Raw genomic sequence first — 21845 nt, forward strand, 5'->3', positions numbered from 1 at the left:
TTCCACTTTCGTTCTATCCTGTTCAATTCTCTGCAGGCGTACTTCACACCTGCATGGTTCTTCCTCCATTCTTACTCTCGCCGGCTGCTATGGTTGGACGGGATGGAGGATGGGGATAGAGCCGTCTTCCTCTCCTATCCTTACCTCATGTACTTTGGCTTAAAAATAAGAACCGACAGACGTTATAGACACAATCTAAAATGGGCGAACGGGTCTTCTGTTATCTGTCTTTCCCACGTAATCCCTATCTACACCTCCGCTCGCTACACCTTCCCCCCATCTACATCCACCCCTTCAATATCCTAGTCTCCACATCCTCCCCCTCTGAACACCCCGCATTCTAAACCCTCCCCCTCAACACACTCCCCTTACCTCACCTCTCCAAAGCTCTATACCCTCCTCCTCCACTCTCTTCCTCCATCAGGACTTAACATCCCAATCATGTACCCCGACCTTCTACACCCTCGACTTCCACAGTTTACGAGGAACCTAAAGGGAAGGACATACAAAGTAGAGGGCGGGCAATTAGGTGATCAGTTGGGATGGATGACGAATGAGAAAAAAGAGGGACAAGATGATAACAACCAAACACATGCAGAATGGATGATATGCAGGAAAACAAAACGAGGAAATGCAGATTGAAACAAGTGAATAAACAAGGACAAGAAAACACAAGAAAACACACACGCAAACAAGCACAACTCAAGAGCACAGTTATGAACGGCTTTACCGAACAGGCAAGACGAGGTGCACAAAACAACACGACACGACATAAACAATGATATCCAAACAAGGCGTTCAGGAGTCACTCTCACCACCACCACTACTGGTCCTGCCTCTCACCACCACCACTACTGGTCCTGCCTCTCACCACCACTACTGGTCCTGCCTCTCACCACCACCACTACTGGTCCTGCCTCTCACCACCACCACTACTGGTCCTGCCTCTCACCACCACCACTACTGGTCCTGCCTCTCACCACCACCACTACCGGTCCTGCCTCTCACCACCACCACTACTGGTCCTGCCTCTCACCACCACCACTACTGGTCCTGCCTCTCACCACCACCACTACTGGTCCTGCCTCTCACCACCACCACTACTGGTCCTGCCTCTCACCACCACCACTACTGGTCCTGCCTCTCACCACCACCACTACTGGTCCTGCCTCTCACCACCACCACTACTGGTCCTGCCTCTCACCACCACCACTACTGGTCCTGCCTCTCACCACCACCAACTAGCCGTCCTGCCTCTCACCACCACCACTACCGGTCCTGCCTCTCACCACCACCACTACCTGGTCCTGCCTCTCACCACCACCACTACTGCGTCCTGCCTCTCACCACCACCACTACTGGTCCTGCCTCTCACCACCACCACTACACCCCACTACCGGTCCTGGCCTCTCACCACCACCACTACTGGTCCTGCCTCTCACCACCACCACTACTGGTCCTGCCTCTCACCACAACCACTACTGGTCCTGCCTCTCACCACCACCACTACTGGTCCTGCCTCTCACCACCACCACTACTGGTCCTGCCTCTCACCACCACCACTACTGGTCCTGCCTCTCACACACCCCCACACCGGTCCTGTCTCTCACCACAACCACTACCGGTCCTGCCTCTCACCACCACACTACTTGTTCCTGCCTCTCACGCACCACCGACTACTGGTCCTGCCTCTCACCACCACCAACTACTGGTCCTGCCTCTCAACCACTACCACTACTGGTCCTGCCTCTCACCACCACCACTACTGGTCCTGCCTCTCACCACAACCACTACTGGTCCTGCCTCTCACCACCACCACTACTGGTCCTGCCTCTCACCACCACCACTACTGGTCCTGCCTCTCACCACCACCGCTACTGGTCCTGCCTCTCACCACCACCACTACTGGTCCTGCCTCTCACCACCACCACCACTGGTCCTGCCTCTCACCAACACTACTGGTCCTGCCTCTCACCACCACCACTACTGGTCCTGCCTCTCACCACCACTACTGGTCCTGCCTCTCTCCACCACCACTACCGGTCCTGCCTCTCACCACCACCACTACTGGTCCTGCCTCTCACCACCACTACCGGTCCTGCCTCTCACCACCACTACTGGTCCTGCCTCTCACCACCACTACTGGTCCTGCCTCTCACCACCACTACCGGTCCTGCCTCTCACAACCACCACCACTACTGGTCCTGCCTCTCACCACCACTACCGGTCCTGCCTCTCACCACCACTACTGGTCCTGCCTCTCACCACCACCACTACTGGACCTGCCTCTCACCACCACAACTGGTCCTGCCTCTCACCACCACCACTACTGGCCCTGCCTCTCACCACCACAACTGGTCCTGCCTCTCACCACCACAACTGGTCCTGCCTCTCACCACCACCACTACTGGACCGGCCTCTCACCACCACAACTGGTCCTGCCTCTCACCACCACTACTGGTCCTGCCTCTCACCACCACTACTGGTCCTGCCTCTAACCACCACCACTACTGGTCCTGCCTCTCAGCACACCAGTCCTGCCTCTCAGCACACCAGTCCTGCCTCTCAGCACGGTATGGTACGTTGCGGACTCTGGACCATACCACGTTAGGTTAACCAGTTTCTGGATAATAATCTAATTTTGTCAGCTGCGTTCCTGGATGGTCAGAAACTTCCAGTTAACCGGGTCTTGTACCACAGATAATGATAATCCACATTATCCAAACTCTCCTTAATTTGGTCCTAGGTCATTGTGGTCCTGAGCACAATGGATTCCGGTTAACCGGGCTCTGGATAATAAAGATACCTGTTAATGGGGGTATCTATGCGGTATTAACCAAATCCTGGATAACACAAGACAATCTGGATAACCGATATTCAATTTAGCGAGGTCGTGCATACTAAGGACTCATGTTAGCGGGGTTCTGGACAACAACTGTCCAACTTAAGGGGGTTGTGGTGAAGAAACGTTCCAGATTATCCATGTCGTTGAAGATGTTCCAGATTATCCATGTCGCTAAAGACGTTCCCAGATTATCCAAGTCGTTGAAGATGTTCCAGATTATCCATGTTGTTGAAGATGTTCCAGATTATCCATGTCGTTGAAGATGTTCCAGATTATCCATGTCGTTGAAGACGTTCCAGATTATCCATGTCGTTGAAGATGTTCCAGATTATCCATGTTGTTGAAGACGTTCCAGATTATCCATGTCGTTGAAGACGTTCCAGATTATCCATGTCGTTGAAGACGTTCCAGATTATCCATGTCGTTGAAGATCTAAGTCCTGGATCATCGTATTTTGCTTTGGGCTACTACCCCCCCCCCCCCCTCTCCTCCTCTGGGGGACAATGTTGATCCTGGTTAACAGAGCCGTGGATAATGCTAATCCGAGCCAAAGGTATTGTGGATAATCCCGATCCTTGGTGTCTTTGTCCTGGATAATGCTCATTCCAGCCGCCCGCCCTTTGATATCGTGATATGGATAAGCGTGTCCTGGATAAGGCTGGCCCTCTCTCCTCGTGTCCTGGATAATGCTGCTCCTGGGTAGCTGTGTCCTGGATAATGCTGCTCCTGGGTAGCTGTGTCCTGGATAATGCTGCTCCTGGGTAGCTGTGTCCTGGATAATGCTGCTTCTGGGTAGCTGTGTCCTGGATAATGCTGCTCCTGGGTAGTTGTGTCCTGGATAATGCTGCTCCTGGGTAGCTGTGTCCTGGATAATGCTGCTCCTGGGTAGCTGTGTCCTGGATAATGCTGCTCCTGGGTAGCTGTGTCCTGGCTTCTGTGTCCTGGATAATGCTGCTCCTGGGTAGCTGTGTCCTGGATAATGCTGCTCCTGGGTAGCTGTGGCCTGGATAATGCTGCTCCTGGGTAACTGTGTCCTGGATAATGCTGCTCCTGGGTAGCTGTGTCCTGGATAATGCTGCTCCTGGGTAGCTGTGTCCTGGATAATGCTGCTCCAGGATAATCGTATCTTGGATCATGTTGATCTAGGCTGGCCGCTCATGTCTTGCATAATGCTGATCACGGCTGCTTGTGTCCTGGATAATATTACTCCCGGCTGCTCGTGACCTGGATAATATTGCTCCCGGCGGCGAGTGTCCTGGATAATATTACTCCCGGCTGCTCGTGACCTGGATAATATTGCTCCCAGCGGCGAGTGTCCTGGATTACGCTGATCTAGGCGGCACATGTCCTGGATAATGCTGATCTTGGCTTTGTCTTGGATAATGCTGATCTTGGCTGTTCGCGTCCTGGATAATGTGATCCAGGCCGCTCATGCCCTGGATAATGCTGATTCCGGCTGCCATTGTCCTGAACAATGCTGCCCCTGGCTGCCCGTGGACAATGCTGCTCCGGGCTGCCCGTGTCCTGGATAAGCATATGCTGATCCCGGCCGCTTGCGCCCTGCATCATGCTGATCCCTTGCCGCTCGCGTTCTGGATACTGGAAGCTGGGCGTGGAGGCTGCGTCCGGGGAAGACCATGGAGGGATAATGGGAAATTAAATACCGCTCACATAACCTTCCTGGCGACCTCGCTCTTAGTGGGTCAAGCTTACGGTCGGTTGGTACACGATGATGTTTATCTCCGCCTCACACAGGGAGGGAAGGGCGACGACGCTCATCATGTTTGCAGGCATCGCTGGTGTAACTCTGTTGGTCTTGGCTTAATCATACTTGCCAAGTGATTCTGAAATTCCCAACACAAGACATGCGTCCGGTAAACTGTACCCGATGGAAAGGGAAACACAGCTTCCGTTGCGTCAGAGGCAAACGAACCGTCAGGAGAGTCAAACACTTGGAGAGTCATGAGATGCGGAGACTCTACGTCCAGAGGAAGAACTGAGATCCAGAGCAGGCAAGTGGACACAGGCTAATCCATGACCCTAGAGCGGCTGTGCTGGAAGCGGCCGAGAAGAAACTGGAACGAGGAAGAATGTTCATGACAAGTCATGGACTCTGGGAACCCAGACGGAGTGTTCTCTTCCTAGCATGACCCAGTCTTTGATAGCGGCTCTCATTTATCCCCTGTCAGTTCACCTCATTCACCTTCATTTAGTAATGAGATGATCAAACAAGAGATACATCAATTGCTTACAAAATGAGGAGAAACTAGCCTTTTCTAAGGCCCTGGATGTATGTCTGGAACCTGGCGTGACCTTCTGCAAGCCAGCCAGCCTCCGGGGCGCTGGGTCTAGCAAGCTCTTAAAAGAGAGGCAGAGGTCGCTTGCACGACGCAGCAGCAGCAAGAGCGGCTACCAAAAACATTAGCCAGACAAGTTCTTCCCCAGCTTGTGTGTGGACTTAAACGATCTCACCACAAGACACGGATACTCACACAACTCTCATCTGAAACCATCTCAAGCTAACCTCCCCAGGCAGGAACAAATCGCTCTTAACAGATTCAGCAACGCTACCCACGCTCGACATCCTAAGACAGACGTGCTAAGTAAAAAAAAAACTCCCGTGAAGGATGACGAGCCACTGTGCGACGCCCGGGATTTCCATCATGACTTTTTATCGAGAAATCTCCTACGCCACCTGACCTCCAGACAGAATCCCTAGTCTACTACACTCAAAGACTCCCGACAACTTACAAGGCTCCGACAGGTAATAATAACAACGTACAACTGATCATAGGAGGGAAAAAAATATGATCGCGTGCTGGTCTGAGGCTAAGTTGAACTGGCTACCCTAACAACAGTGTGATTCATAGCTAAACGTCGTCCCTTTCATCTTTTCCCACAAAACTCGTTACTCTGTGAAAGTGTGAAAATGGATGATAGCGTGAGGGAAAAACCATACGACCAGCCCGATACATAAATACCTTCAAGAAATATGTACAAATGCCATCTTGGAATCCTTTCCTCTTCAACCTTACTCCCTAAAGATTAGAACGTAGCACTCACCCTCCCCACCCCCAGACCACACACAGTACAAAGGTTATCCACCCAGTAAGGTCACCTGACTGACCTGGATGGCCCCCACTACCTGTTCCGTCACATTTCTGGGCCAAATGTCTGCATAACTTTCGAACACTTCCACCCAAGTTCATAGAATCTCGTCTTAACCTCTGATATGGAAACTTGGAACTATGTCGTCTGCTGTTCCCTATCCTCACAGCATGGAAGCAGGGAGTCTCTGCTGGAAAGAGAGGAATGGACTGGGTGTCAGTGGGGCTAGGCATTAGAGCGGTGTGACCTTCTACGAGGTAAAATTTCTCTCCAGAAGGTTTTATTCAATCTCCTTAATGTCATCTATGTAGCGAAACTTGATCTATATTCTAAGGCTTTCGAGTTGTCATTATCGTAATTGCTCCCAGTATGACTCGCTCAGTTCCGCAGTTCTTGGGGCCTCTCGAGTCTTACCGTGTCCGATAGTACTATTAACGTCAGCGAAACAGGCTTAATCATAGCAAGATCTTTCGTTCCAACCCCCAGGAACACAGTGCGTCCCTAATTGTCGAAGGTCAATTTGAATACGACATAAATATCACAAGTGACGTAGTGGTGTACAACAAGGAGGAGACGTGAGGGAGGAGCACACAGAAAATAAGGAAGATGTAAAGTGACACAAATATAGTTAAAAGAATGCACCATGAAGCTAAGAAGAAGAAGAAGGAAGGAAGGAACTCAATGAGACAGAGGGAAGAAGAGAGGAGGGAGGAACTCAATGAGACAGAAGGAAGAGAAGAAGGAAGGAACTCAATGAGACGGAGGGAAGAAGAGGAGGAGGAAGGATCTCAATGAGACAGAAGGAAGAGAAGAAGGAATGAACTTAATGAGATGGAGGGGAACTCAATGAGACGGAGGGAAGAAGAGGAGGAGGAAGGATCTCAATGAGACAGAAGGAAGAGAAGAAGGAATGAACTTAATGGGATGGAGGGAAGAAGAGAGGAGGGAGGAACTCAATGAGACAGAAGGTAGAGAATAAGGAAGGAACTCAATGAGACAGAGGGAAGAAGAGGAGGAAGAAAGAACTCAATGAGACAGAAGGAAGAAGAGGAGGAGGAAGGAACCCAATGAGGCAGAAAGAAGCAGAGAAGAAGGAAGGAACTGAATGAGACAGAAAGAAGAAGAGGAGGAAGGAACTCAATGAGACAGAAGGAAGAGAAGGAAGGATCTCAATGAGACAGAAGGGAGAGGAGGAAGAGGAACGCAATGGGACTGAGGCCGTCGTATTCCCCAGCTAATGTAAGAATAATATATATTTCCTGCAGGATGAACGAAAGAACTCCCACAATTCCATGGACGGCCACTTATCATCATCCGTCCGCAATCACAGACGGAGGCTGGAGCTGGGCCACACTCCATCACGGAAGAACGCCTAAAGAGACGCAAGGCCACCGTCAGGCTCCTTACCTGGGTGAGGTTCACAGCTGCAAACCTACCCATGTTGTCAGTTTCTGGACTGAAGCTGTCACCATCGGGCGCGACGACATACCGCCATATGTGTAGCAGCTGTGTGGAGGGCTGCAGCGGACGGACACGTAGAGGGACGAACAAGAAAATGATTCGATACGTAGCCAGCTGCGGTACCTCAAACTTGTGCCAAATATGGGACACGTTGTCTCAACTACGCGGCAAATGTGGCACACCGTCAGTCTTACAACTTATTCCCGGGACACCAGCACAACACTATCATGTAGTAATAACCCGAGATTATATGTGTTCACAACGGTAGATTAGATTTACTCTCAACCGGAGATTATATGTACTAACAACCGGGGATTATATGTGGTAACAACCAGAGATTATACGTACTAACAACCAGGGATTATATGTGGTAACAACCGGAGATTATATGTACTAACAACCAGGGATTATATGTGGTAACAACCGGAGATTATATGTACTAACAACCGGGGATTATATGTGGTAACAACCGGAGATTATACGTACTAACAACCAGGGATTATATGTGGTAACAACCGGAGATTATATGTACTAACAACCAGGGATTATATGTGGTAACAACCGGAGATTATATGTACTAACAACCAGGGATTATATGTGGTTACAACCGGAGATTATAGGACATAACAACACATCATTATGTCGTCAACAATAATAGGGGGGATCTACCAGGCTGACACTGTCATAACACAGACCTCACTGACGGATTACATTCACCGCAGCCACGTTCACAGTAACACAGTCGCTACACTGCAGTCACCAAGTTCATTATAACCCCAACATCATATCTAATGCAACTGCACCGCTGTGCTATATATGCGTCATGGACGCCCGTGGTGTAGCGGTTAGCGTCCCTGACCGTGACGCATTCACGGGCCGTCCAGGGTCGAGGATGCAGGTTCGAACCCTGGTTATGGCAGTCAGTCCACAGTCAGTCAACCCAGCTGTTCATCCATCCCTTGGGGTTGGTCGATGAAATGGGTACCTGGCTCTGGATGGGATATATATATATATATATATATATATATATATATATATATATATATATATATATATATATATATATATAAATACATATATATATATATATATATATATATATATATATATATATATATATATATATATATATACGTTAATGGGATGGCCTTGATTAGGGCCTCAGCTGCCCACGCCGTCTCAGCTAACATCAAGAAAATAATTTCACCGTAACCACAGTATTTGCTGTGATTGTAAGAGGTTATACCATGGTTGTTGCTGTGATTGTAAGAGGTTATACCATGGTTGTATCATGTTAAATATGAAGGATCACGTGGATCAGAACTCCACTACCAATACTTGTTATCTTCCGTCCTGTTCTTGTGTCTGCCATGTTAACTGTGAGCTGGGAGGAGCAGGAGGTGGAGGAAGAACAGAGACAGCAGGAGCAGGAGGTGGAGGAGGAACAGAGACAGCAGGAGCAGGATGTGGAGGAGGAACAGAGACAGCAGGAGCAGGAGGTGGAGGAGGAACAGAGACAGCAGGAGCAGGATGTGGAGGAGGAACAGAGACAGCAGGAGCAGGAGGATGAAGGAGGAACAGACAGCAGGAGCAGGAGGAACAGAAACAGTAGGAGCAGAACAGCAGGAGCAGGAGGAGGAGGAGGAGCAGAGACAGCAGACGCAGGAGGCGGAGGGGGAACAGAGACAGTAGGAGCAGGAGAAGGGAATGAGAGAGGAAGAAGGAAGATAACAGACTGAGAGTAAAGATGACATACTTGGACGTAATCCAATACCCCTTCACACTGATGTATAAAGAAATAAAAAGGATTATATAACACTGGGGAGGAACTTTACCTCTCATGTTAGACCAAACCTGTGGGTGTTCACCTCCAGGTGGAACCTATACATCTGGAATACAGTAAGACTCAGGGATGAAGGGATGACCCTGTCGTACCTACATAAAACGAGCCAGAAATGAGCCAAATGATAACAGAAAATTGGTCATTTCAAAATGATCGGAGATGAAGTATGGACATACACACTACTCCATTATGGTACACCAGATAAAAAAAGAGACAATGGAAACATACCACCTGTCTACAACCGAGATACAACCCACAGATAAACGACTACAGACGAAGCGCATCTCACTTCGATCTTCCAAGGTTCATCTCAACCATCACAGTTGGTTGTGGGGCTATGCAACCCTGTCGCTCTTCTGATCACACGAGAAGCCATTGGGGTTCACAAGTCTACATACCCAACCCCAAAACTGACTATCAAACCCCCAACAGACTATCAAATCCTGTAACTTTTTTTTTTTTCTATATATGTCCAGTAAAGTGTTTGTGTCTCGTATACATTATGTTTATATGACTTGCAGAGAAGGAGTTCAATTGTTTGTGATATATGCGATGCTTTATCGTTATGCTATTATGGCACTTATTGATTTGATGGGTGTTATTTTTCACTTACAAATCTGTCATGCCATGTTGTGGCCATGGCTTCCAGTGCAGTCTGTAAAACACACAAATGTGTTACGGTTCAGAGAGAAAGTATACGAAGGTGCTTACCGTACGTCTTCTATACCCCCCCCCCTCCACACACACACACACACACACACACACACAGTCAGGCCAGAGGCGGAGCGGCAGCATTGCCTCGCTGGTCGACCAAGCTGTTGGCAGCCGCAGCCCGCAGGCCTACCTAACCATTACATTCTAGTTGGTCTAGTTCACTTACCCAGGTCTATCTTAGGTTTTTTTTCCCACTGCAAAAAACCTTCGGTGTTTCTGATGATTGTAAGCACTCTGTTGAAGTACTAGTTTTTCAAGTGTTCTTACGTATTTGGTTTCACTGCACTTTTTGATTTGTGATAATATTCTGAAGACTATTCCACGACTATTGTGCCATCAGGGATTTATCTCTTCATGTAAGACAGGAACTATGTCATCAAGGACTTCCCAAGTGTAAACTCACGTCTGTGATCCAGACAATACATCAGCCACAGTGCTTTCAATCGTTCCCAGTAATTTGGATCCTTATGAGAATCCATGTGGCACGTGAGGGATTCTTGCACACTTTCTATAAGTCTGCAGTTCTACTCGCCCTGAAGGGTTATATCAACACACAGCAGTGTTCTGCTGGGGGAAAGTATAAATGGCTTGAGGAACGTTATCATTAGATCTTCCTCTCTCGTCCTTTAAGGCTACACAATCTAGCTCTGGAAGAGGCATCTGCTGCTCTTTTGTCTTCCCTGAAGGTAAAGTCGTCTGACATTATCACTCCTTGGTCTGCAACTCTGTTCTTTCCATATATGGCGGCGTCCGATTCTCTCTGATATTCCATACTGCTTATCACTGCGTCACTTCCCCTATAAACAAGTAGCTGGAACTTTGCACTTATATACCTGTGTTATTTTCAGTGGCCCACTGGAAGATATGGCTTGGGTCAGCTTGTCATTTCTTCGTGTGTTCTGCTGATGAAATCTCAATAAAAATTCACGTATCATAAAAAGAAAAAAGATGACTTGAAATTGTGGCTCGAATCAGCGTCATTGTCAGGTGTACAACTGGAAACAGAAGGGGGTCCAGTACAGTTCCGTGGGAAACAGCACTGTTTGCCTTAGAGGCATTGGACATGGCCTGAATCACATGTTGTGATGTTAGTCTGCATGATGTACGTCCACATCTGAAGTTATTAGCTACTTCCACCTCACGCATTGTGTGAGCTATGACAACCGTGACCACATGTACCAAAGGCCTTTGGTAAAGTTTGTGTACATCATAGACTTTTGCTTCCTCCCCGCCAACTCTGCAAACTAATCACAATGAACAAGCATCTGTGTGAGGCATGATCTTCCCGCCCTGCTGAGACAATGCGCTTCAGTGTGTCGTGAATCATACGAATCCAAAAAGCTAATCATCTTGTGAGTAAAGCCTTCCTAAATCTAATGATGCGCCGCGTCAGTACTGTTGTTAGACAGCTTTTGAGGGACTGTTTTCCTTCCTCGTATAGAAAATGGATCGGAGTCCAAAGTTCTGGAATTATAGCAGTCTATCATCCCCCCCGCCCCCCAGAGGTTGGTGGTGGTTGTGGTGTTTACCATCTCCTTAGGAATAAGTTCCATGAGGTTAATCCTGGAGCAAAGTGCCCGGATATGGTCTCAATATCTGGCAACGTGCTGACGTTCTAGAGTGAGAATCACTTCTCGTTCTCTCGTCTTACAGGTTCGCATAATCCAGACAAGCATTTTGGAAAAGCAACAACAGCTGCGCTGTGATATTCGCTGATGATACGGTCACTAGATCTTAATTTTCTGCGATATAATGATGCATGTTTGTGTCTTGTACTGTGTTGCAGTAACTATTTACTTTCCACAGAAATAAATCAGGTGATATTGACCTACGGTGACCGAATGGGAAGTTAGACTACAGTATGACTATGAGCTCTTACGTGAGACACCCATACATGTCTGGATATCAAGTGTAAACAATACCACCAAGTCAAGCTCTTTGTTTACATGTACACAATCCCCCATCCTCAACCTCTCAGAAAGAGTCAATGAATATCATACAAGCGATGTGTCTTTTTTCTTTCAATACCTCTATACTTACTGGCCTCCTAATGATGGAGCAGCTGAGGAGGGCATGATCCTCCACACCAGATATGTCACCCTTACTTGTGTGAAATATGTGACTCTTATAGACTACGGTCGGTCAACATACATCTCAGAACTGAATGAAAAGACTTCAGGGTGTATGTTATCAGAGCAAATGATGTTTCTATGTTTCTTACTCTAAGAAGTGGGGCTGTGGAAGTTCACTGACGACTTTGTGTTATTGCATCGGGGTCTAGTTCCTTTCTTAACTGACTAAATCGTAGTTCCCTTCTTTGAAAAGGGTATATCGTATCTAAACCACTGGATCTTTTCCCGCCACTTTATAAGACTGAATTCCAGGGGGTCTGGTTCTGGTGGTGAAGGCCACGACCTTACACCACCACCACGAGATACTGTCAGGAACGCCCCAGCTGCTGGGTGATCCACGAAGTACTTATATACACGACATTCCTTCCCTCGTTCTTCCCTCGATACTCAAGTGGCTGTCGCGATCTGATCTCGTCCTCGACACCTAAGGGAAACCCGACCTTCGACTCGGGGTCACATCCAAATACACATCTTAAAATCCTTCACGACATGCAGTGCACGTATTGACAACCCCTCCTTGTCACGTTCATATACTACAAAAAAAAAATGTTATATACACTGGTCCAAAATGAAGAAAATGTTTTTTAAGACAATGAAATATCGAGAATATCTTTATTTTCCTTATGGAGCTGATGCACATTCTTGCTCCTGTTCTGCCATCATGAGGAAATCCTGAAACAACGGTGGTAGGTGGATGTTTTTCTTCCCTCAAACCAACGTCAACAACAAAAACCCACATTACCTTACAAAGGTCATGACCAACGTATGTATTGACACCTACCCACTGATCTAAAAACTTTGTCGAACAACCGCCTTCCACGTTATTGTATATATATATATATATATATATATATATATATATATATATATATATATATATATATATATATATCATCCCTGGGGATAGGGAAGAGAGAATACTTCCCAGTATTCCCTGCGTGTCGTACAAGGCGACTAAAAGGGGAGGGAGCGGGGTGCTGGAAATCCTCCCCTCTCATTTTTTTTTTTTAATTTTCCAAAAGAAGGAACAGAGAAGGGGGCCAGGTGAGGATATTCCCTCAAAGGCCCAGTTCTCTGTTCTTAAAGCTACCTCGCTAACGCGGGAAATGGCGAATAGTTTGAAAGAAAAAGAAAGATATATATATATATATATATATATATATATATATATATATATATATATATATACATAGAGAGAGAGAGAGAGAGAGAGAGAGAGAGAGAGAGAGAGAGAGAGAGAGAGAGCCACAATAAGACAACTTGATGAAACAAAAGAAAAGCTCGGACGGGTCTGGCTGACTCACTCTCGCCCATGTTTTATTCCTTCCTTCTTCGTCTCCATTTCCAAAAAAAAAGTCGACGAATCCAAAGCAGGAAACTGACAATAACACTTTACCTTTACCGAGGCACTAGCGACCACCTCTCACCATCACCGACGGGAACCGGGATATATCATTATCAATAACGTTATTACTATCATTACCATTATCATTACTATAACTTCAGGACCTCTTTTACGGTGCTCCTGCAGCTTCAAGGCTACGGCTCAACGCAGGACCACGGAAATGGTGGAGGGAGCGAGCCCCTCTCTGATGTCAGTGGGTCCTGGAGAACACTATACTCCCTCTCCTCCTCCACTGAGGATATGATGTTGATGTGTGTGTGTGTGCTACCCAAGAATAGCTTTCATGAGGCCACTGCAGTTTCAAGGCTGCGCCCCACGCAGAAGCAGGGCAACGTGGGTTTCTTTTGAGGCCTAGATGGACTTCGTTGGAACTATATATATATATATATATATATATATATATATATATATATATATATATATATATATATATATATATACATTTCTACCGTTTACGTGGAGAACAGCCTTGAAGATGTAGAAACCCTACACAAGACGTTTCTTGTGTTCCATAACTTACTAACTACAGTGACTCACATTTTAATGAAGTCATACTATTTAAAAGATAAAAATATTTCCCCACCTAGAGCATTGAGGCACTAGGAGTTCCACCGAAAATCATCTTTTTTTAAAACTCTGTACGAATTTCAGATGGATATATCGGATCATACATCAGTATAGCACTATGATACAAATCATTCAGTCCTTCAATTATGAATTATGAATACTTCTTAATCTTTTTCTTAGTATCAAAAGACTTCTTAAAGTCCGCCCGGCCATCTGGCCACAATGGAAGATAAACACCACTACTGCACTTCATTAATAAAAATCTACCTTATATACAGGTCACATCTGTACGTTAGAGATGATATTGATGAAAAAAAAGCCCTGATGTATGACGATAATTTGGTACAGATACATGAAATAAAACGCTAAGACCGGGGTCTTAAAAGTGTAAAATGATAATGATGATAATAATAATAATAATAATAATAATAATAATGATAATGATAATAATAATAATAATAATAATAATAATACGGTACAGAAAGACTCAAAGAAAAAAAATAGTACCATGAGAAAAGAATGAGTAAAATGATCTGTTTCTTGAGAAGGTATCGAATGGCGCCGCGACCCAACACACTGAGCGGCTGCGGGAGGGAACACTGGATCATATAGTCCTCAGAGTTCGAAGCTTCGGAACACCGTAGTGAGTCCGGTGAGGTAGTACATACATACATACTGCCGGCGGCTCATCAAACCCTGACGTCAGCCCTACTAGGCTTAAAGACAGGTTCTACATAATGTAACATGAAGCTTTGCTGTAACACACACACACACACACACACACACACACACACACGATTTTATGCTCTTGTAGGATTAGTTAACTGGTAACTATGACTTCCCAGTTCTGTAACATCCAAAATACCTCAATCTCGTATTTTCTAGGTGAAGAGCTGCCTTAAACCAATAAACCGTCAGTTATCTACTTACCTATTCATTGATTTATCAAAATACATTTATCAAAATTTGTTTGTGTACAATGGGAATACCTGAAAGCTGATGCAGAAACACATGTACCACATGTTATGCAAACAACAGGGATTATTCAAGTACAGAAAGATCATCCCTACATGTCACTAAGGTAGAGGTGTTATTTACTAAAACAGGGCTTGCAACCAATTTACTCTAAAAAAAACTCATGTTACTGTAGCATCCCCACTCATGTTTGCATACTTTATGACACACCCCTACACCAAGTGACATGTAACAAATGTTTTTATTACTTTTTATTTGTTTTACACACGTAAAAAATCAGCACAGCAAGAAATAACTATAAACAATTTAGAGGTGGGGTCCACAGGAGGGTCTTCCCCAACTGAGCGCCACCCGTTTGCCTTCCCCGGCTGACCACCCCAACTCTGCTTCCCCGACTGACCACCCGCTTGGCTTCCCCGGCTGACCACCCGCTCGGCTTCCCCGACTGACCACCCGCTCGGCTTCCCCGACTGACCACCAGCTCTGCTTCCCCGGCTGAGCACTCTTTCCCAGTGAAAAATCTCAAAAGCCACATACAGCTGTCGAGTTTAGAGAAAGCGACAAACAAAGAGCACATCTTCATATAAGCTGATGATGATATCTGCTTGAACCAGTTTCTTCAGAGTGAAATGTTTTGGACATATCAGTAAAGACTAAGGAAAGAAGGAGATTTTAGTAGGTTTGACAAGGACGGTTTGGTAACTCAGCGAAGATTTCTAGCCCATGTTTCTGGGTTTGCTCGATACAGAAACAGCCGAATATAAATACAATGTACATACAGTAGGTAATTTTGTTTTTGTTAACGTACGTACCTTTGCGTGAACACTTGTATACTCTGTCTATAAGGCGTCCTGACCATCCCTACATAACGGAGGTTATCGACTCTATGATCATCATCACCGGCAGGACTTGCCTCGCAATGCCATGTCAAAATATGGCTCTATATTCCCCACCATCATCATCACCCATAATCAACATGGTCTATACGTAAGTCCCCAAGGCACCAATTTCGACTTGCCTGGCAGCTATTACCTAAGAAGGCCGCAAGCAAGAGGTCCGTCCAGTCACTTGGCTGAGAAAGGGATCCCGGCCCCCCGGCCGCCCCTCACCCACCTCGATGCTCCTTTGTTTTATAAGACAACGGCCGAGAGGAGGCCCAGCTCCTGGTCTGTGTTTATACTGTTCACTCTGTCTGCATGTCGATGTTCTATCAGTTATATATACACACACACACACACACACACACACACACACACACACACACATATATATATATATATATATATATATATATATATATATATATATATATATATATATATATATATATATGTGTGTGTGTGTGTGTGTGAACGTGCTGGTTAAACTAGGAGAAAAATCACACACAAAAAAATACTGGAAATGATTCCTGAAATCTGAAACCATCTCTCAAAATTCTTAGAATGTGAAGAAAAACTGAAATATAAAAAACTTGCTTCCCCAAATGAGTTGGCTGATGTGGTTTTCTCCAGGTATATTTCACAACTCAGATACCAAAAGGTTTTATATAGAAAAAACAGGACCATAAATGGTAAACAAAAAATACCATTAACGATATCTTTTTTTTGGCGAATTTACACACACACACACACACACACCCACCCACACACACACACATACACACACACATACACACACACACACGCACGCACACACCCACCCACCAACACCCACACACACACACACTAGCCTATGCCAGGTACCCATTTGATAACCCTAACGTGTACGATGTACGTAAGTATTGTATACACCAATTGCCTAGCCTCAGGCGTTGTTGATCCATTATAGACGTACGTAAATATATTTACGGCAACATAACTGTGGCACAGAAAACGACAAAAAACGAACCTTCCCAGATGCTTCGACAACAGTTCGGAAAAAAAACGTACGATAATACCTGACACGACAATACGGTCTTTCGTAAGAAAACGCAAATTAATCGAGTATTTCGTCAACTTCCTCATGGGTGGCACTGGTCACCCGACCCACACAAGTGAGGCAGAGGGAGAGGCATCAAGCCTACTGCCTCGAACACTGACTCAACGGAAAACGGGATTCCAAAGACAAACAAGACGGACATGAACAATGAACATCCAGCGTATTATCCTGAATGATGGAAACATGCTAAAGGAGACCATAGGAGGTACAAGAGACCACAGGGGGTACAAGAGACCATAGGGGGTACAAGAGACCATAGGGGGTACAAGATATAGGGGTAGAAGAGACCATAGGGGCGTACAACAGACCACAGGGGGTACAAGAGACCATAGAGGGTATACAACAGACCTCAGGGGGTACCAGAGACCATAGAGGGTATACAACAGACCACAGGGGGTACAAGAGACCAAAGGGGTATAAAACAGACAATAGGGTATATACAACAGACCACAGGAGGTACAACATTACGTGCACTGCAGGTTGTGGCCGCTGAGAATGTGTCGTACAGAAGCTAAATCGTAACCTAATATGACGTCCTTCCTCACACACCATGTAGAGGGTCTCGGGTGGCCTGATGGGTCTGGGTCTGGGTAACAGGTCTGTCCCTACAGGAGGTCCCTGCTGGCTTGGTAGGTCTGGGTTGCAGGTCTGTCCCAACTGAAGGTCCCTGCTGGCTTGGTAGGTCTAGGTCACGGGTCTATCCCTATAGGAGGTCCCTGCTAGCTTGGTAGGTCTGGGTCACAGATCCGAGGCCTTAAGAGCAGACGAAGCATAAGCCAGCAACTGAGAGACCATGAACAATGCAGACGACAGCGAGGCCATGATGGATGTGATTCAGTTAGAGGTGTCAAGATCAGATGGTACCTGCCATGTCTCCTTCGTCAAGGGAAGCAACCAGTCATTTCTCAGAGCAGCAGTGGAAACCGCGTACCGCCACCCCCTTGGCCTGACAATACCATCACATAATAATCCGGCTCACAACGACCACTGTGTCACTTATCACACAACACAAACTTGACTTACGAATTGAGACAGTAGTAAGGTGTGGGTGTCACACGTTAATGTCGACGGATGAGACAGCAAGGTCACAAGGAGGAAATGGTTTATATAAGGAACTCCTTCAACTGCCCTGAACCTTCAATTGGTGATCATTACCATAAACGTAAAATATTCATCATTTTCAGACATACACCATCAACTCGAAAGCTAATAAAAGTTATACCGGACATCTAACGTACTGCAAATTACACTGAAAATATCAGAGACTTGCTTAAAATAAAAATGTTCCCCCAAGGAGACTTCAATCCACGCCATCTATGGTATATGTACACACAATGGGACATGTGAGTGAATACAAAGACACAAGACTTGTTAAGCAGTTTAGGGAGAAGGGAACATGTAATATTGTGCATCAGACCTCACCCACGTCAACAGTTAGCATGCACCCCGCCCATCTCAATCACCTCCCCTATGTCAACAGTTAGCATGCATCCCGCCCATCTCAATCACCTCCCCCACGTCAACAGTCAGCACGTATCCCGCCCACCTCAACCACCTCCCCTACGTCAACAGCCAGAAACGAAAAACAAAACACAATCTTGACCTACTTTCCACGGCTTAATATACAGCATCACTGTCGTCTGAATAACATACAATAGCTAACGAGCAGACCAGACTGACTGCCGGCCATCACTCCCCTCACCATAAACCATCTGTTAAACAATGATCGGCAACGCTGACTTCACTATCATCTTCATCAGCTGAGAAATAGTGAAAAGTGAGAAGTCTCTCTCTCTCATCTGGCCCCTGCTTCTGGGAGTTGTTTTCTTCCTCCATATACCTCAATTGGCGACCAACCTTTCCTCCTGAGGGTCTGGTCTGCTCACGCTGCATGATACTGGTCTGGCAGACCGTAGAGAAAGCTGTCCGGGGTCTTTCTTGGAGGTAATAAACAACAGACCTTTCCCGTGGCATTCCTTCTGTCTGCGGTAAGCAACAGAGACGTGGGGAGCCCAAGACATCCAAGCTATCTTTATATCCTGATTGGGGAGCTAAACCTTCCAGTATTCTCAGTGCCTATATTACGATGGGTCTCTCTCTCTCTCTCTCTCTCTCTCTCTCTCTCTCTCTCTCTCTCTCTCTCTCTCTCTCTACAACGGCCCATAGTGCATAGGTTCCTAGCCTTCAGTTTGACTGAGACGTTTTACAGAAGTAGATGCAAACACTAGAGGAACGCGGGACGTTTTTACCAGTCGGCAATTTCCTCGACCTTGTATGGTAATGTTAGTAGAAAACGGTACAGCACTTGCTCTCACTACTGGCCTTGCTTTCCTTGGCTCTAAAATGTTCGCCAAACACAACACACCATCTTCGGAGATTCGATCACTTCTTTGGCATGTTCGCCACGGGTGACCTTCGCCTCCGCGAACACACCAAGAGTAACAGAGATGACAGGCTGGATTCTCCAGCCCTTCAAGATAAGAGAAGTGTAATCAGTGATGATGCTCTTCCCAGCACTTACCCACACTCGCCCAACCAGAATATTTTTGTGTGCTAACGTCACTTTTCGAGACGAGCGAAGCCGCTGAGCTGGAAACACCACAAACACCTTTCACAGCCCACACACACACACACACACACACACACACACACACACATAACAACATAAAATTACTGGGTACATCTGCAAGCGCTGAGGCTATACTTTCTAGAGCGCAGATGGGGGAGAGATTATAACATAATTTACACAAAAAAGGACATATATATTTTTTTTCTCAATCTGCGCTCACACGTAGTCTCCAACTGGCACGAGACACGATAACATGCAATAACGTAAATCGATAAGTACAACAAACGCGAACAAAACCGGGGCTTAAAATTAGTCTGTTACCTTTTCCTGTGACCATAAGAAACACAACAGAGTGAATCAGAGAAACGGGGATACGGTGGTTAGGTCGCTCTATGGAACGCTGCCTCTACCAGCGTGATGAAACACAGAAGCAAGGCGGCAGATCTGTTCAACACTCCAGCAGAAGGGATCGGACACCTTCAAAACCATCGAAAGACGTATGGGAAAATAGGGTTAGGGAAGGTCACCCAACTTCATTACACCTGCGACCTCTGACGTATCTCTCTCGTGTCCTGACCCTCCCTCCCATGGTCAGCAAGTCACTTCACTTCTATCCAAAACGAAAGAACAGGAAGATTCCAACAGTGAAACTCATGTCTTTTCCCATGTTCCTCTGTACTACCACGCTGGTGCTCATGTCAACCACACCACACTGTTGCTCATGTCACCTACACCACCACACTGGTGTTCAAGTCGTCTACAAAAGGATAATGCACTGCTGTAGTGCTACTGCTACCCGAGTCCACTATAAGTACTGGGAACAGAAGGGGAGCAGGCACAGCTGAGAGAGAGAGAGAGAGAGAGAGAGAGAGAGAGAGAGAGAGAGAGAGAGAGAGAGAGAGAGAGAGAGAGAGAACTTTAAACGAAGGAAGAAATGACTTCTCACGAGCTTGATCAATTACTCCTCAGAAATCTGTTTGTTGAAGACAAGGGCCCGAGGCAGAGTGACGGCAGGGAGTCACAACACACAAGTTGTGGACAGAAAGATAACCTGGCAAGGTACACTCCTCCAGCCTCAGCGTCTGTCACAAACATACAAACATGCTAAATACTGACCAATCAAATGTCTTCCCCACCCAGTGTACCTTCTAGTGTTGGTGCACCTTACGGTACGCCAACAGTTTACAACCCAAGGATGGTGCACCTTACGGTACACCAACAGTGTACCTCCCAAGGTTGGTGCACCTTACGGTACACCAACAGTGTCCAAACCCAAGGTTGGTGCACCTTACGGTACACTGATGCACCATACTGTACGCTCACAGTGTATATTCTAATGCTAATGCACCACACGGTACGCCAACAGTGCTGATCCTAAGGCAAGCGCACCACACGGTACGCCACCAGTGTAGAACCCAAGGCAAGCGCACCACACGGTACGCCAACAGTGTAGAACCCAAGGCAAGCGCACCACACGGTACGCCACCGGTGTAGAACCCAAGGTAAGTGGAACCCAAGGTAAGTGCACCACACGGTACGCCAACAGTGCAGAACCCAAGGCAAGCGCACCACACGATACACCAACAGTGTAGAACCCAAGGCAAGTGCACCACACGGTACGCCAACAGTGTAGAACCCAAGGCAAGTGCACCACACGGTACGCCAACACATTCTGCCTCATGAACACAGTCAAGGAACTCCAGCCTGATAAAAACAAATGCAAATAAAGCCTCCAGCAAGGATATCTGATACTCTCTGGGGATCGAACCTTGACACATGTATTGCTGTAGAGTGTCAACATGCCAGACATCGCCCCACTTCATAAAGGAGGAAGTGAAGTGGTTCCTCCCCACTACAGGCCTCTAGCGACAACAAGAGATACTACACGATAAAAACTGGGGCTGAATGCTCGCTCAGAATACAACCACGAAGACGACCCAACAGGACAGCGAACACGACTTAAGTTGGTTTCAGAGAGAGAAAATCCTCCTGCCCCTCACAGGGGAACTGCCTGATCACTCAGACAGGATTCTAATGCCTTATGAACATAGCGATATGATGAAGTCAAGCTGCACGCCCTTCGCAATAAGGATTCGAAATACATGGTAATCCCACGGCGTCGCGCCTCGCGCTGTGTGTGTGTGTGTGTGTGTGTGTGTGTGTGTGTGTGCAGCGAGCGAGCGAGGATCACAATCAGATGAAGGATAGTTGACCTTTACTTCCAGGAGCTGGGTCAAGACTGGACTCTG

The 21845-nt window shown here is 46.6% G+C and overlaps 1 protein-coding gene across 4 annotated transcripts in view; it reads right to left on the reverse strand.

The window, feature by feature from the left end:
• LOC139749299 (uncharacterized) overlaps window positions 1–21845 on the reverse strand; it is a 786860-nt gene that overhangs the window by 205192 nt on the left and 559823 nt on the right. The gene's annotated exons all lie outside the window — the stretch shown is intronic.

This window comes from Panulirus ornatus, chromosome 1, assembly GCF_036320965.1.
Source record: "Panulirus ornatus isolate Po-2019 chromosome 1, ASM3632096v1, whole genome shotgun sequence".
NCBI lineage: Eukaryota > Metazoa > Arthropoda > Malacostraca > Decapoda > Palinuridae > Panulirus > Panulirus ornatus.